A 6,000-nucleotide genomic window follows, 5' to 3' on the forward strand; every position below is an offset into this window, starting at 1 on the left:
AAAGTCTTTAACTAGATTGCGCAAACAATGTACTGCGGAGAATTTAATCATATACAAGTAATGTAGAGCACAGTTCCGTCGTGCCATGAAAGAAGCTAGGCCCCAGTCTCGGGTGTCGTTTGTTTCCTCCATTAACATTAGAACACCAACATCATCTGTGTGGAGGAGAGTAAAAAAGATAACAGGCAAATTCACCCCAAACCCACCACCAGTGTTAAGGGTAAATGGTCAGTATGTGACTGGAGCAACCGAAGTTAGCAATGGCCTGGCTGATCATTTCCAAAATGTATCATGCGAGTGTGAAGCAGCTCCTGGTCACCAGTATAGGAGCATTGAAGAAAAGAAAGTTTTAAATTTCGCAACAAGACGGAGAAAGTCATACAATTCCCCTTTTACTGAAAGATTTTGATTCCACACTTGCTACGTGTAACGATACAGCCCCTGGAACCGATGGAATTCCACATGCAATGATTAAATATATACCAGTTAATACCAAGTTATTTATTTTAACGATTATTAACAAAATATGCCATGATGATAGTTATCCTAGTGTTTGAGAACTAGCCATTATTTCAGCCTTTTTAAAACCCGGTAAGGATAGGTTTTTAACAGCAAACTATCGACCAATTGCATTGACATCTTGCTTATGTAAGATCATGGAGAAGATGGTCAATGCAAGACTGATGTGGTACCTTGAAAAGAAACGTATTTTATCACCTATCCAGTGGATTCAGAAAAATGCACTCCTCAACTGATGTGTTGATACGACTTGAGTCCTCTATTTGTGAAGCCTTTGCTTCCAAACAGCACCATGTAACAGTCTTTTTACCTTGAAAAGGAATATGATACTGCATAAAGATATGGTATACTCAAAACCATTCATGAATTGGGATTAAGAGGAGAGCTACCACTGTTCATTCAATGATTTCTTTCACATAGAGTTTTTCAAGTGAGAGTTGGGGAAACTCTATCAGACAGTAAATGTCAGGAAGAAGGAGTTCCCCAGGGTAGTGTGCTGAGTGTAACCCTATTCACACTAGCAATTAATGGGATATCCTAAGTCATTCCCGGAGATATTCTCTCAACACTGTGTGGATGATCTCTTCATATCATTTGCTGGAGCTAGAATGGCAATGGTTGAGAGAAAACTACAACTCGCAATTGATGAAATTATTTAGTGGGCTTATTTGAATGGGTTTAAGTTTTCAACAAGCAAAACTACTATTGTCCATTTCTATCGTATCCGGGGAGTACACCCAGACCCGGATAGATACATCAAAGGTCAACGGATCCCATGTGTAGGGAAAGCTAAATTTTTAGCGTTAAAAGATAAATGTCTTGAGGCTCTGAATCTTTTAAAAGTATTGTCCTATACATCATGGGAGGCAGACTGTAAAACTATTCTAAAATTATACAAGCCCTTAATTTTTTCCAAAATTAGTTATGGGTGTGAAATATACTAATCAGCCACCCCAAGCCAATTAAAGATATTAGATTCAATACATCATGCTGGTATTAGATTGTCCACAGGAGCATTTACATCTTCACCTATCCCAAGTCTCCTTGATGATACTGGAGAGTTATCTCTAGACCATTACCAAATGTCTTCTATTATTCGGTATTGGTTTAGATTGCAATGACTCTCTAATTCTTTAGCCTTTCAGACTGCAAGCCTTGTAAGGCACTCAACATACTTTGAATTGCACCCAGAATCTACTCAACCTTATGGCTTTCGGGTGAAACAATTATTAAACAGTCTTAATATAATTAGAAGTAAGGTGCTTCCATTTAAGATATCATCAACCCCTCCGTGGAAATTATCAGAGATATCTTTTTGTAAATATATTTTTGGTGTTAAAAAAACATGACTGAATTAGAAGCTAGGTCTCTTTTTATGGAATCAACTTTTATATATACAGATGGCTCCAAATCTGATGCTGGCGTTGGATTTGGAGTATATAGTGGTTCTTTTAACTGTAGAGGTGCACTGCCTCCAATATCTTCTGTATTTACAGCTAGATTATATGGCATAGTAACCACTATTGAGAAAATAGCATTAAAAGAGGAGGTCAATTTTACCATTTATAGTGATTCAAGAAGTGTCCTTCAAGCTTTAGAAGTTTTTAATTCTAGTTACCCTTTAGTTTTAAAGATTTTAGAGTGGCTTTTAGTCATTGGCCTGAAAGGTATATCAGTTTGATTTTGTTGGGTTCCGGCACACGTAGGTGTTTCTGGAAATGAAGAGGCAGATTCACTAGCAAAGAGTGCTGCAGCTGAGTTGCTACCAAGAAGGTATCCCATTCTTTGAAATGATTTTTTATCAGCTATTAAGAATTTTATCTATAACAATTGGTAACAGTATTAGGATAGCTTAACCGAATATAAGATGAGATAAATTGTGATTGTCATATCCCCTTACAGATATAATGGTATGTCCCGAAAATGGGAGACGACTCTTTGTTATCCCTGCATTGGTCACACTCTGATGACACATGAGTTTCTGCTGGCTGGCCAACACCAACCATATTGCGACAACTGTTTCATACCCTTGACAGTGAGGCATTTGTTGACTGGATGCCCCACTTATAGCACAGAAGGTTGTGGTATCATGTAGTCCCATGTAGCTATGAATAAAGGGCAGTCTCTACCTAGCACCCAAGCCATCAAGACCTGTCTTTTAATCACTGCAACCTCTTGCATATTATATCATGGTGGCAGCGTGGTAACGCACCCCACGCCATTCCATCAACAAACCCGGACCATAGAGACACTTTACATACCTCTCCCGTCCGTAATAACTGAGAAGAGGACTCATAATCAGCCAGAGTTTATTACCAGCGGCTGCAGAAGACGCCATTTTCACCCAACAGCAACCAGACAAAGACTGTCATACCAGCCCAGATAACAACCATACATAACTTATATAGTCAGGATATGGCATAGAATGGACATTAGTGCACCGTGATTACAGTGAGAATAGTGAAGAAAGTTGTGAATAGATTACTTACAGGTATTTTGGCCATTGTTATCCGCGCACTACTTCACAAAATGAGCCAAACAACAACGTACATTCAGCAGTGTAAACAAAACTGAAAACCGTGCCGGCTACCAGTGACAAATTTTTGTAGTGATTTCCATACTCTCATTATATGTCTCTTTGTGAACCGTAAACTGTGTTGTTAATCCAATCACTATCTATCTATTGTGTAACACTCAAAACCAAATCCAATCATGGCCCAGCTTAAATGCCCAAGTATGGACTGGGCTCACCAGCCCCTGGCAGAGTCGTTTCGTGCATTCAAGGCGCGCATGAACTTATACCTCGAAGACCAGGAAGTCACAGACCCGGGCAAGCAAGCAACTAAAATTAAAATTGCCCTCGGCGATGAGGGCATGAGGCGTATCTTGGCGAGCGGCCTCACTGAACAGGAGCAACGTGTGCCGCAGAACATATGGAGGCTTATTGAAAGTGAGGTTGATGCAACGGTGAAAATAAATTTCAGAGTTCACCGCCTCGAATTTGCAAATACCAAACAGAAACCTGCTGAAACAATCAGTCAATTCCTGGCCAGACTCCGTGAAAAAGCGACAAAGTGCGAGTTTGAAGACAGAGAACTCAACGAACGACTTATCGAAATGACCATACTACGAACACAATTCGAAGAATTTCGGAAAGAACTCCTAACTAAACCGAAGGGCTATGCTGTGAGCAACGTTCTAGAGAGAGGTCGGGAATACGAGGCCATTGCGGCCTCCACGGCATCATTACGCTCCATACAGATGAGCTCTGAGAACACAAGTACAAGCCATACCAACGTGGATGCAATTCGAAGGGAAAGCAACGAGCCACGGAACAAACTACAAACCACAGACAATCCCTGCTGGAACTGTGGGCTTAGCCATCCCATAAGGTCTTGCCCCGCTTACAATGACAGATGCAGTGGTTGTGGCATCAAGGGGCACTGGAAAAAGATGTGCCGCAAAACTGATGGAGGCAGAACAATGCCAGGAGACAACATGCAGCAGACACAACGTCAGAGCAAGACAAGAGGGCGCTTCTACCGACGGCCGAATCGGGCTCCTAACCACAGGCAACACGAAGTCATGGTTAATGAAAACCCTAATCTTGATGAAGAAACAGATTATATGCCAAACTTCGACATGATAACGATATCCGACATAGGAGTGGCACCGAAACGAGAAGCATTCTCAAAGCTCATGGTCAAGCATGAAAACCCCCCAGCCTATGGGCCCCTGAAACTCAAAATCGACACAGGTTCCGGTGGCAATACGCTGCCCTTGCGGACATACAAGCAAATGTTTGGTGATGCACCCACCAGCCTCGTACTATCCCCAGAACCGTCAGTAAGACTAACATCATACAGTGGCGACAATATTCCCTGCCTAGGGTCACTAATGCTCAGCGTCCGCAAACTCAGCAACCCAGCATTCTCGCAAGAAAAGTTCTTCGTGGTTGATGTGTCTGGTCCAGCCATACTTGGCCTTCCCTCATGCCAAAAACTTGGTATTGTGGATATCAATGTCAACGACGTTACTGGAATACCCGAGCAACCAAGCCAACAAGGCCCTATTAGGTCAGTCGAACAACTAAAAGCGCAATTCCCAGCACAGTTTGACTGTATCGGCAAACTAAAAGAGCCCGCAATGCTCCACCTCAAGGATGACGCGATACCTTTCTGTGATCCGCCCCGTAAGGTGAGTATCCACCTGAAGCCCCGCATCAAGTCCGAGCTTGACACTATGGAGAAAGAGGGGGTTATCAGACGCGTAACGGCACACACAGACTGGTGTAGCAGCCTTGTGTATGTCACAAAACCCGACGGAAGCCTACGGATCTGCCTGGACCCCAAGCGGCTCAACCAAAACCTCAAAAGATGTCCCCACAAGATTCCCACTCTAGAAGAGATCAACCCGGTATTCTCCAAAGCGAAAGTGTTCTCCAAGCTAGACGCCAAAGCAGGCTACTGGAGTATACCGCTACACGAGGACTCACAACTACTGACAACGTTCCGAACACCACACGGCCGGTATTGTTGGACAAGGCTACCATTCGGGCTGAATGTAAGCCAGGACATATTTCAAGCCAGGATGGACTCCATCATCGAGAATCTCCCAGGTGTTGTTGGCATCGCTGATGACGTGGCAATATGTGGGAAAGACCAGTCGGAACACGACAAAAACCTGATGGGGTTCATGCAGCGTGCAGCCCAACACGGACTCAGCCTAAACTCGAAGAAATGCTCCATTTCAAAACCAGAAATCGAGTTTTTCGGAACACGCTATACCAGCAAGGGCATGATGCCAGACCCGTCAAAGGTACACGACCTGCATAGCATGCCGTCACCCTCCAATAAAGAGGAACTACAGAGATTCCTGGGAGTAATGACTTACCTCAGCCCCTATGTACCACATTACTCAGCTCAGTCACAAAGACTTCGAGATCTGGTCAAGGAAGATGTGCCCTTCCAATGGGAAGAAGACCATGAATCCACCTATCAACACCTGAAACGCCAAATAGCCCCATCAAGCACGCTGTCTTACTATGACCCAACTCGACCCGTGACTCTTGAAGTCGATGCATCGCAAAAAGGCCTCGGGGCGGCCCTCATCCAAGACGGGAAGGTAATAGCCTTCGCCAGCAAAGCCCTGACACCAACGCAGGCAAACTACAGCAATATCGAGCGAGAGGCCCTTGGACTAGTACACGGCGTGCAACGATTTCATACCTACCTATACGGAAGAGACTTCGAAGCTGTCACTGACCACAAACCCCTCGTTAATATCTGGGAGAAGCCACTGATTAGTGCCCCACCTAGACTACAACGTCTCTTCTTGAAACTGCAGGGGTATGACATGAGGGTCAAGTACAAGGAAGGACGAACCCTTGTACTTTCCGACGCCCTATCACGCCTTCCTAACCCACAAAATGACAAGGAAATCCCTTTGGATACACGAGTGGACGGACTGGAACTAGATGAC

Source organism: Palaemon carinicauda, chromosome 4 (genome assembly GCF_036898095.1).
Source record: "Palaemon carinicauda isolate YSFRI2023 chromosome 4, ASM3689809v2, whole genome shotgun sequence".
NCBI lineage: Eukaryota > Metazoa > Arthropoda > Malacostraca > Decapoda > Palaemonidae > Palaemon > Palaemon carinicauda.